An 11,218-nucleotide genomic window follows, 5' to 3' on the forward strand; every position below is an offset into this window, starting at 1 on the left:
AAAAAAAAAAAGGTTTTAGAAAGAATGACCAACTTAAATACACCTGGACAAAGGTTTTGTTTTAATCTTTGTATTAAAATGTCTTTTTCTTTCAAATTATATATAAACCCAGCACATTGTACTCCATGATTGCATTAATGTACACAGCTATGATTGAATAAAAAAATAAATAAAATGTCTTTTTCTATCATTTTACTGATTTATTTTTGAAAAAAAAATCAGGGACAGAGAATGGAGATGGGAAGAAAAAAGAGGGAAAGAGAAATGAAATACAGTATCTGTTAAACTTAACTGCCAAAAAAGTGCAAATACTCACTTTAAGGCAGGGTCTTAAGGTTAAGGGTCTCTCATGCAGGCTCCTACTGGAAAAGCTCTTTAATAAAACTATACAGTGGAATTACAAACTCAAAAGTCCACTTAAGTGAAACAATGAATTCCCACTGCTACTACTTCTAAATAAAACATGGGCAAATGAGTCAATGATTCAGCTTTGGGATCCTTCAAATACTCACTGGAGGCTGTTTATTCCCTTCAAAGGAGGAAATAAAGAAACATAGCTAAGCTTCATTTACTACATGTTTCATTTAATACTTGGTCATCTGCTAAAATACTAAGGACACCAAAGAAGGGCAAAGTGAGTATTTACTTATTTATTCATTTATTGGAGAGAGAGAGTCTCACTATGCACAGCCCTCGGTAGAGTGGTGTACCATCACAGCTCACAGCAGCCTCAAACTCTTGGGCTTAAGTGATTCTCTTACCTCAGCCTCCCAAGTAACTGGGACTACAGGTACCCACCACAACACCCAGCTATTTTTTTCTTGCAGTTGTCATTGTTGTTTAGCAGCCCAGCCGGGTTTGAACCCGCCAGCCTTGGTGCATATAGCCGGCACCATAACCACCGTGCTGTGGGCGCCCACCCATGAGTAAACGTTTTATAACGTAGAGATCTATCATATAGAACCAAACACTGAGACTACTATCAAATGACTTGGTAAATGTCCAATGAAAACTTCTGGTCCTGGACAATCTAAAATCCAACCTCTTCTTTTGAGAACGAGAAAATTGAAACCCAGAAAGGTTAAGGTCAATAAAGAAGCTGAACAATTCAAGGGAAGTGAATACCTGCTAGAATCCAGCATACTTGGAGCAGAACCTGGGACCCTCCTTGATCAACTATTGCCTCGGTGTCTTTATCCAAACTCGCCAGGGTAGGGAAGCTGTGTGTGGCCTTTTAGGTCCTTAAGTGGGGCCTTCTGACTGAATCCAATTTTATAGAACAAATTCTTTTATTAAAGAGGATGCGATAGAGAAAGATAAAGCTTTTCTTGCCTCCTTTGATGCATATAAAAGAACAATATTGCAATCAGAAGGCCACAGGTTCCTCACCCTCTCATAACTTATAACAAATAATACCCAACTAGGAAAAAAATACGTTAAATTCTTACTATTTTCTGTTAAAATGAAAAATATAAAAGTAACATACATAACTTGAAGACCAGGAAACTCTAGCTAAGGTATCATTTTTCAAACTTTTGGTCTCACATTCACAATTTTTGAGAAACTCAAAGAACTTTTTTTTTTTTTTTTGAGACAGAGCCTCAAGCTATCCCCCTGGGTAGAGTGCTGTGGCATCACAGCTCACAGAACCTCCATCTCCTGGGCTCAAGTGAGTCTCCTGCCTCAGCCTCCTAAGTAGCTGGGACCACAGGTGCCCACCACAACGCCTGGCTATTTTTTGGTTGCAGCCATCGTTGTTTTGGCGGGCCGAGGCTGAATTCGAACCCACCACCTTAGGTGTATGTGGCTGGCGCCTTAGCCACTTGAGCCACAGGCACTGAGTCTCAAAGAACTTTTTTAATGTGAGTTATATCTATTAGTATTTATCACATTAGAAATTAAAACAGAAATTTTAAATATCAAATCCTTTAAACGTGATCACTGTAAATATTTTTTTTAACTATATTTTACCTAAGATGGAACAATGGCTTACCCCTATAATCCCAGACACTGGGCAGCTGAGGCAGAACAGCCTGAGCCCACGAGTTGAGGTTATAATGATGTATGATCACACCACTGTACTTCAGCCTGAGTAACAGAGCAAGGTCCTGTCCCTAAAAATTAACTGGTGGCTTCTTCTCCGACGAAAACATTAAATGGTGGATGACGCTGGTGCAGTGGGAGGCCTGGAGGCCCTGGGGCCCTGGAATGGGAGGCCGTGGTGGTTTCCGTGGAGGCTTTGGCAGCAGCATTTGAGGCCAGGAGCTCACGGAGGCAAAGCCGAGGACAAAGAGTGGATGCCCATCACCATTTTGGGCCTCCTGGTCAAGGACATGAAGATCAAATCCCTTGTGGAGATCTATCTCTTCTCCCTGCCCATTAAGGAATCTGAGATTATTGATTTTTTTCCTGGGGTCATCTCTCAAGGATGAGGTTCTGAAGATTATGCCAGTGCAAAAGCAGACCCGCGCTGGCCAGCAGACCAGGTTCAAGGCGTTTGTTGCCATTGGAGACTACAACAGCAGTATTGGTCTGGGTGTTAAGTGTCCTGTTAAGGAAACGGCCACTGCCATCCAGAGGGGCCGTCATTCTGGCCAAGCTCTCTATTGTCCCAGTGCGGAGAGGCTACTGGAGGAACAAGATCGGCAAGCCTCACTCTGATCCTTGCAAGGTGACAGGTCGCTGTGGCTCTGTGCTGGTACGTCTCATCCCTGCTCCTAGAGGAACTCGCATTGTCTCAGTGCCCGTGCCTAAGAAGCTGCTAATGATGGCTGAGATCCACGACTGCTACACTGCTACACTTCAGCCGGGGGCTGGACTGCCTCTCTGGGCAACTTTGCCAAAGCCACTTTTATTTTTTTTCCAACTTGTGAGCACTTCTTTTGCCAAGGCCACTTTTGATGCCATTTCCAAGACCTATAGCTCTCTCACCCCTGACCTCTGGAAAAAAAACAGTGTTCACCAAGTCTCCTTACCAAGAATCCACTGACCATCTTGTCAAGACCCACATAAGAGACTGTGCAGAAGACCCAGACTCCAGCTGTGGCTACAACATAAGGTTTTTATACAAGAATAATAAAGTAAATTAAGTCTTTTAAAAAATAATAATAATAACCAGGGCCAGGTGTGGTGACTCACGCCTGTAATCCTAGCACTTGGGGAGGCCAAAGCAGGTGGATTGCTTGAGCTCACGAGTTTGAGACCAACCTGAGCTATGGCAAGCCCCCCGTCAGTGCTGTGGTGGACACTGTAGCTGCAGTCCCAGCTACTAGGGAGGCTGAGGCAAGATAATCATTTGAGCCCAAAAGCCCGAGCTTGCTGTGAGCTGTGATACCACAGCACTCTACTAAGAGTGACAAAGTGAGACTCTGTCTCAAAAAATAAATAATTGAAATTTAAAAATATATATATTTCAAAGAAATTTTTAAAGTTTCAATTTTTTTAAAAGCTGTATTTTCAGCTCGGCGCCTGTGGCTCAACCAGCTAAGGCGCCAGCCATGTACACCTAAGGTGGCGGGTTCGAATCCCCAGCCCGGACCCGCCAAACAACAATGACGGCTGCAACCAAAAAAAAAAAAAAATAGCCGGGCCTTGTGGCGGGCGCCTGTGGTCCCAGCTACTTGGGAGGCAGAGGCAGGAGACTTGCTTGAGCCCAGGAGTTGGAGGTTGCTGTGAGCTGTAATGCCATGGCACTCTACCCAGGGGGACAGCTTGAGGCTCTGTCTCAAAAAAAAAAAAAAAAAAATTAAAATAAAAATAAATTTTAAAAAGCTGTATTTTCCAAAACAAAAGTGAGAAGAAGGGTGGCAACTGTGGCTCAGTGGGTAGGGTGCTGGCCCCATATACCAAGGGTGGAGGGTTTGAACCCAGCCCTGGCCAAACTACAACAAAAACAGAGCCACGCATTGTGGCAGGCGCCTGTGGTCCTAGCTGCTCAGGAACACAGTGTTAAGAGTACATGGCACGCCTCCTCAGCCAAGGACTCAAATACAACTCAGACTCTTCCTAACAAACACAATGTAACCTAATCGCAGGCACTTTTTCATTAATCCAAAATTTAAAAAAATAAACTCTTGGTATTGAAGGAAAAAAAAAAACAACACAGTACACTAAGGAGAGGAGAGTAAAAGGCATACTTGTAAAATGACTTAGTATCATTCCAAAAATAGTCTCAGGGACCTTCAGAGCTCCCCAAAGCATACTTTGAGAATGACTGGTCTAGGGCATGATGCACACACTGAAAATCCAGGAGAATCTGACTCCAACTGCTGATCTACCCTGATAGGAGATTAAATCCCTTAACTCCTCTAGATCCTAATCTCCTTCTGACTGAAGAAAACGTTGAGAACAGTATCTGTCTCTAGTCTATTATTTCCAGACTTCATATGCCCTGAGCTCTTTGAAAGATTAATTTCTGTAAAAGTCAACTTCTAAGGCCACTCTTCCATGGAATTGTGGGGGGTCCGTTTCCTCCTCCACTAAGGCTAAACGCCAAGAACAGCCCTCCAGGATCACCTCGTGACTGCTGCGAGTGGGGCAGCCTTATTCTCCTACCTCAGACCTTTGTAGTTAAAAAATAAAAATTAGCAAATTAAGTCAGTTTCTCAGATACTACTCAGAAAGTTCACCTGTCTGTCATCCCTCAACATTCTGTTCTATCACTTAGCACCTAACTCTATAGAGTGACTGGCTAACTTGCCCACACTTGGAACAAAGACACTGAACAAACGAACTTAAATTTTTGGTACAATAAGAGGAGTGGCTACCTGTTTAATTCAGCCTACATAACACCCAGCGCTGTAGTGACCCCAAAGTTAAAATTCTTTTTGCCAAACCTTAAACTAAAGGATAGTCTGTGGCAACGGAAGAGGCTGAAAATAACCCCCATCCCAGCCATGAGCCAAGTCCCAATTAGTAAAATGAAACTGATGAGGAGAGAAAAACAATACATACAAAGATTCAGTTAAGCACACGAAACTAACTGCCAATTTTATAGGTCAAAAGGCCAAATACTGGCAATTTCATCTGGCTCAATCTAAGAGAATGCCTTATTTTGTTAATAGCACTAAGACTAATGGTGTAAATGGCACCAAAAAACAATGGTCCTTACATCTGAATGCATATATGTTTACACTTTCTAGAGAGAATTTTTGCTTCATTTCATTTCTTTTTGCTATATAAATAGTAAGATATACCCAGGGCAGCGCCTGTGACTAGGTGGGTAGGGCGCCAGCCCCATAGGCTGAGGGTGCGGGTTCCAACTTGGCCCCAGCCAAAGCGCAACAAAAATAGCTGGGCACTGTGGCGGGCGCCTGGAGTCCCAGCTACTCAGGAGGCTGAGGCAAGAGAATGGCCTAAGCTCAGGAGTTGGAGGTTGCTGTGAGCTGTGACGCCACAGCATTCTACCCTGGGATCAGACACTGTTGTAGGTACTAAGCATGCAGCAGTGACAAAGAGACAAAGATCTCTGACCTGGTAGAGTTATGTCCTAGCAGGGGTGAGGAGACGGGTAATAGGCACTCTCAATCGGAACCCTCTACAGCACGTTGTACAACAGGAAAGTGAAAAGGCAGAGCAAGTGAGAGAAATGCGGGTGGGGCCCAACTTTTAAATAGGGTGAGTTCACAGATCTGTGAAGAAAATAGGTAATAAAAGATAACTAAATAGGCAATAAAAGATAAATAAACTTAATTATAATATATTAAGGCTCAGTGGGAAGGAAGAAGAGATAACTTAGTTTTGAAGAAGAGGTGATGTGAGCCAACTTGAGAGAGCGAAAGATGTCAGCCAAAAGCACAAGAGGAAGCAGGCCTAGCGGGCACAGAGGGACCCAGAGGGGCCCAGAGGCACAGCCCAGCGAACTCAGGAGGCGGCGCTCTACCAGCTCCTCAGGCAGCTCCGTGAACGGCGGCTCCACACAGGGCCAGACCCAAGCAAAGAGCTGCTAGAACTCACGACAGGACAGGAGGACAACAAGGCATACTCACAAAGCTGCTGAGGAAGACTCAGAGACCAAAGGAATGAAGCTCAGGCCACGAAGCCGATAACGAGGCCTCTCCCTAAAATGGGGAGAAGCCAAAAGAAGGGGTCTAAATCTGAAGTGACTCTGGAAGGCGGCACCAGGCGCAGCTAGAAATCCAAGTCTGGTTTGAGACATCAGCATGGGTATGATCTCTCCCTCCCCTCGCAAACACACACAGAGAATTACATCAAGTTAAAAAAGAGCATCAAGCACTTCTAACCTCCCTTTTACAGAAAGAACTTGCCTGTATTATAGTACCTTTCTTTTGTTTCATCTGTCTCAAGCCCGCACTGAGTCAAACACCCACAAATACCCCAAAGCAAGAAAGCAGCTTCTTAAGAATGAGGCTATAACAGATAATTTTTAGAACCACAAGAAACAGTGTTACAATTCAAACCAAAGACAAATAATCAGAACCTTCTCAAAAGACGAGGAAGGTCAGACATAACAAATTCCAAATCCAGACCAAGTATATTTTCAAAGTCTTTCACAATCTCCTCAAGCTAGTCAAAGATATGGAGAGGCTGAAAAACACCTCTCCACAAAGTTCAACTGTGATGGCCTAATATTTCAATAATTCACAATGAAAACATGTATGCCAATAATTTATTTTAAATTTGCAGGAATCCTAAGCAGCAAAACCAACTATCCACAGCAAACTCATCCAGCTTGGTTGTCTTTCTTCAGAGGCTGCACTGTAGACAGCATCTCTGTGTCAGGAAACAGTGTGACACTTCTCCTTATAAGACTGGGCCACGGGGGCTTGGCGCCTATAGCTCAACTGGCTAAGGCGCCAGCCACGTACACCTAAGGTGGCGGGTTCGAATTCCCAGCCCGGACCCACCAAAACAACAATGATGGCTGCAACCAAAAAATAGCCGGGCGTTGTGGCGGGCGCCTGTGGTCCCAGCTACTTGGGAGGCGGAGGCAGGAGACTCGCTTGAGCCCAGGAGTTGGAGGTTGCTGTGAGCTGTAATGCCACGGCACTCTACCCAGGGGGACAGCTTGAGGCTCTGTCTCAAAAAAAAAAAGACTGGGCCACGGGCAGTGGTTCAGGCCTATAATCCCAGCACTTTGGGAGGTAGGGGCAAGAGGACTGCTTAAGGCCAGGTGTTCCAGACCAGCCTGTGCAATACAGTTAAGACCCTCCCATCTCTACAAAAAAACAGAAAAATTAGCTGGCACGGTGGCAAGGCCCTATACTCCCAGCTACTTGGGTAGCTAAGCCAGAAGGATCACTTAAACGCAGGAGTGTGAGGCTGCAGTAAGCTATGACGATACCACTGCATTCCAGCTTGGGCAACAGAGCACGATTCTGTCTCAAAAATAATAACAATAAAATGGAAAATAAATACATAAAATTGAATGGCTTTTCAGCACTTTAACAGCAAAGAAAAACACCCCTGAAGCAACTAATACATCCAAACTCCACAGTCATTTCTTTAAATAGCTTTTTTATCTGCCTTGCTTTTACACAAGTAAATGTTCTATCCAAATGAAGAGTCCATTTCTTTTGCATAATTTCAGCCTGATAGCTCTCTGGTTCATAGAAGAACTGATACTCCTACACTCACCAAAAAAAAATAATGGCAACAATAACAACTGAGAAATGTGAATGGTCTCTTCCATGTTTTTTGTGTTTTTGAGCCGCACCCAAGACTGGCCCTCAACACCTGGCCTCGAGCTATCCTCCTGCCTCCACCTCCCCCAGCCTCCCAAGTATAGTCTCCCCTGAGACTATAACGGTAGAACAGGCCTGAGTACCATGCCTGCCCATGATGTTTTTCAGGCATCAAAAAAACATAAAAGTCCACAGGCATTTTCATTTTCAGTAATACATTAAGGATTAATTAGTTTTTGTCTGTGTGGTTGTATGTACCTTGACAAACATCTGTGAATGCAAATGCTCTAAAGGCACCTCCTGGACAACAGGTGCCCGGTCACATTCAGGTTCCAGCTCCTGTCTCCCCAACCTCCTCTTTTTTCTCCGCCCCCCTCCTCTTCTGACTTCTCTCTCCCCTGTCTCCTTTTCTCTTTCCCTCCCCTCTCTCTCTCTCTCACACACACTTGTTTTGAAGGTCTTAACAAATTTGTAATTTTAGTCCTTTCTATTTCACAAATTGGTCTTTCACCTTTTAAAACATCTATAAACACAGTGATAAACTAAACTGCATACACTCTATTTACTATGTCAAAGGATCCTTCCTGTTACTTCTAAAACTCAACATTTAATTTTAGGATTCCATCCTCTTATTAGTCATCTCAACACAATCCTTTTTTCTTAATTATCCTCTCAGATTCAGCCCAAATAGTCTTTCCTCAGATTATTCCAACTACTTTAATTACAATACCCTCAAGGTTTTGTATAATAATTTCCTCTTCCTTATTTATCTCAACTACTTCCTTATACTCGCCCCCGTGTCTCAAAATATTACAAGGCATTAAATGAGATACAAAACAGGGAAGCATCGTGTAAATTATGCAGTGTTACATAAATATTCTAGTTCCATTACCATTCCCATCTCTTTGTTTCACTCCTTCTTTTCGCCCCCATCTATTCCTAACCCCTTTCTCCTACTTGCATTACAACCAGAGGGCCCTGCCTGCCACTTAGCAGGCATTTCACAGAGACCCTTTGGTCAGTGATTTCAGAAGTTCTCACACTCTCTTCTTCATTCCTTCTACAAACTTCCCCAAAAGGTTTTTATGTAAGCTATCCTGGAACTGTATTACTATATGACCAAAAAGACCTAAAGAACCTAATGTTTTTTTTAAACAGAGACAGAGTCTCACTTTATCGCCCTCAGTAGAGTGCCATGGTGTCACAGCTCACAGCAACCTCCAATTCCTGGGCTTAGCCCATTCTCCTGCCTCAGCCTCCCAAGTAGCTGGGACAACAGGTGCCCACCACAACACCTGGCTATTTTTTTGTTGCAGTTTGGCTGGGGCGGGTTTGAACCTGCCACTCTCAGTATATAGGGCCGGCGCCCTACCCACTGAGCCACAGGTGCTGCCCAGAACCTGAATAATTTAATTTCTCATTTCATAGATGAAAAAACAGAAACCCGGAGAGGTCAAATGACTAACCCAAAATCACACAGATGGTTAATTACAGAAGCGGAATCAGAATCCAAGTCTTCCATGCTCTTCACTTTTCTGTAACTAACAGTAGTTTGTGTTTTTTGTTCTTGTTTAGTTTGTTTTAATTTGGGGGAGAGGCAGTTTATTACTGATTATAAAAATAGTACAGGTTCACTGAAGAACATTTGGAAAGTAAAAACTGTATAGGTTGGGTGAGGTGGCTCACACCTATAATTCCAGCACTTGGGAGGCTGATGCAGGTAGACTGCTTGAGCTCACGGGTTCAAGACCAGCCTGAGCCAGAGTAAAACCTCATCTCAAAAAACAGCCAGGCATTGTGGTGGGCACTTGTAGTCCCAACTACTTGGAAGGCTGAGGTAAGAGAACTGATTGAGCCCAAGAGTTTGAGGTTGCTGTGAGCTGTGATACCACTGCACTCTACTGAGGATGACAAAGTGAGACTCTGTCTCCATAAAATACGATAAATTACTTATGTGGCTCTCATTTGCATCATATTTAAACTAAGACAATGAAAGAGAAAAAGAGAACAAAGACAGCAAAAACACAAAGGGGAGAACTTCCCATTCCCTCAGACCTGGAATAAAGCAGAACTTCTCACTTTGTGGTCATAAAAGAAGCCCCATCATTCTCTGCTGTCAATAACAGACTTACAGCTAATTACCGCTTAACAAGAATCACAGGTTTATCTTCAACAGCACACTGATTTTTTTAACCCTTCATATACACTTCATGTGTTTAGTCTAAACTTAAATTGCCATGGAAAAGGGAGGAAAAAAAAAAGAATATGACTTCTTTTCCATGAGAGAGCTTGCTTCTTATTCAAAGGAAAATTTCTCTTTTTTAAAATTTCTCTTGAATTTTTTTATATTTAATTGTTTTAGTTTGAGGATGTATGTTTGTTGGTTTTTTGTTGGGGTTTTTTTTTGTTGTTTTTTTTTTTTTTTGCCGGGGCTGGGTTTGAACCCGCCACCTCTGGCATATGGGGCCAGCACCCTACCCTTTTTAGCCACAGGCACTGCCCCTTGTTTGTTGCATTTTTGAGATAGAGTCGCCCTCAGTAGAGTGCTGCCACAGCTCACAGCAACCTCAAACTCTTGGACTTAAGCAATTCTCTTGCCTCAGCCTCTTGAGTACCTGGGACTATAGGCAACCACAACAATACCCAGCTATTTCTTTCTTTTTTTTTTTTTTTTTTCAGAGATGAGGTCTGGCTCTGGCTCAGGCTGGTCTTGAACTCCTGAGCTCAGGCAATCCACCCACCTCAGCCTCCCAGAGTGCTAGGATTACAAATGTGAGCCATTGCGCTGGCCAGCCAGAAACTTACTTCTTCAAAATCTCTGCTCTAAGCAGCTGTTCTTTCCAGTTAAAGACTCAAAACTTCCTATTTCTCTCTTACATGATAGTTGATAATACAAGAAATGGAGCCAAATACAAATATGCCTTTTAACAAAGACTTTCACTAAACAAGCAGCGCTCCATGTTATTATGGCTCTCAGGCCTCTTGTGAAGATTTTTTAAAGGGTTATAACAGGTTTGAATTAATTCCATAGAAAGAATCTGACATTTTAAAAGGACCCGATGACTCAAAACATTCTTTTAGACTCTCCCAGCCTCTTCAGTGGAAATGCACACTGGACGGTCATACCAGTTGAGTTTCTCTTATGCCAAGCCCAGGTCAAGTAAAACTTGAAATGCAGAATAAAACAGTTACCTTAGGCTCTTCCTGATCACCAAGTACTTTGTATTTGTTTGTTGGGGGGGGGTTTCTGTTATTGTTTTTGGCTTGGGAGGAGGATGGTATGTGTTTATTTCCGCATTTAAGTAGAAAGGGGTACTTACTAGCAAAATAGTGATAGCCATTCTTCCAAGCGAGAAATTACCAGGACCTTTACCAGAACACAGAAGTTGGGTCTTCACAAAACTTTTACAGCCACAGAGAAGATACCAGGCTCCACTTTGCCAAACTCTACCTAACTCTGCCTGCCGATCCCTAGCTCTGGGCACAACATGACAAAAGCTAGAAATAGCAACACAAAGTCAAGGGCAGCTGCCAGCCCCTCTAGGAAAGAAATCCTAATATACTAAAGTCAGCCT

General features: G+C 43.2%; 1 protein-coding gene, 1 non-coding gene and 1 pseudogene across 2 annotated transcripts in view; 2 read left to right on the top strand and 1 right to left on the bottom strand.

Moving 5' to 3' along the window:
* Positions 1-11,218, bottom strand: part of PPP2R5E (protein phosphatase 2 regulatory subunit B'epsilon) — a 187,822-nt gene that overhangs the window by 112,620 nt on the left and 63,984 nt on the right. The window lies entirely within an intron of this gene.
* Positions 2,157-3,057, top strand: LOC100943257 (annotated as a pseudogene).
* On the top strand, positions 4,435-4,565 carry LOC111726816. Its single transcript, XR_002774508.1, has one exon.

The sequence above is a fragment of the Otolemur garnettii genome, unplaced genomic scaffold (genome assembly GCF_000181295.1).
Source record: "Otolemur garnettii isolate 467f Iridium unplaced genomic scaffold, OtoGar3 scaffold00081, whole genome shotgun sequence".
Lineage (NCBI taxonomy): Eukaryota > Metazoa > Chordata > Mammalia > Primates > Galagidae > Otolemur > Otolemur garnettii.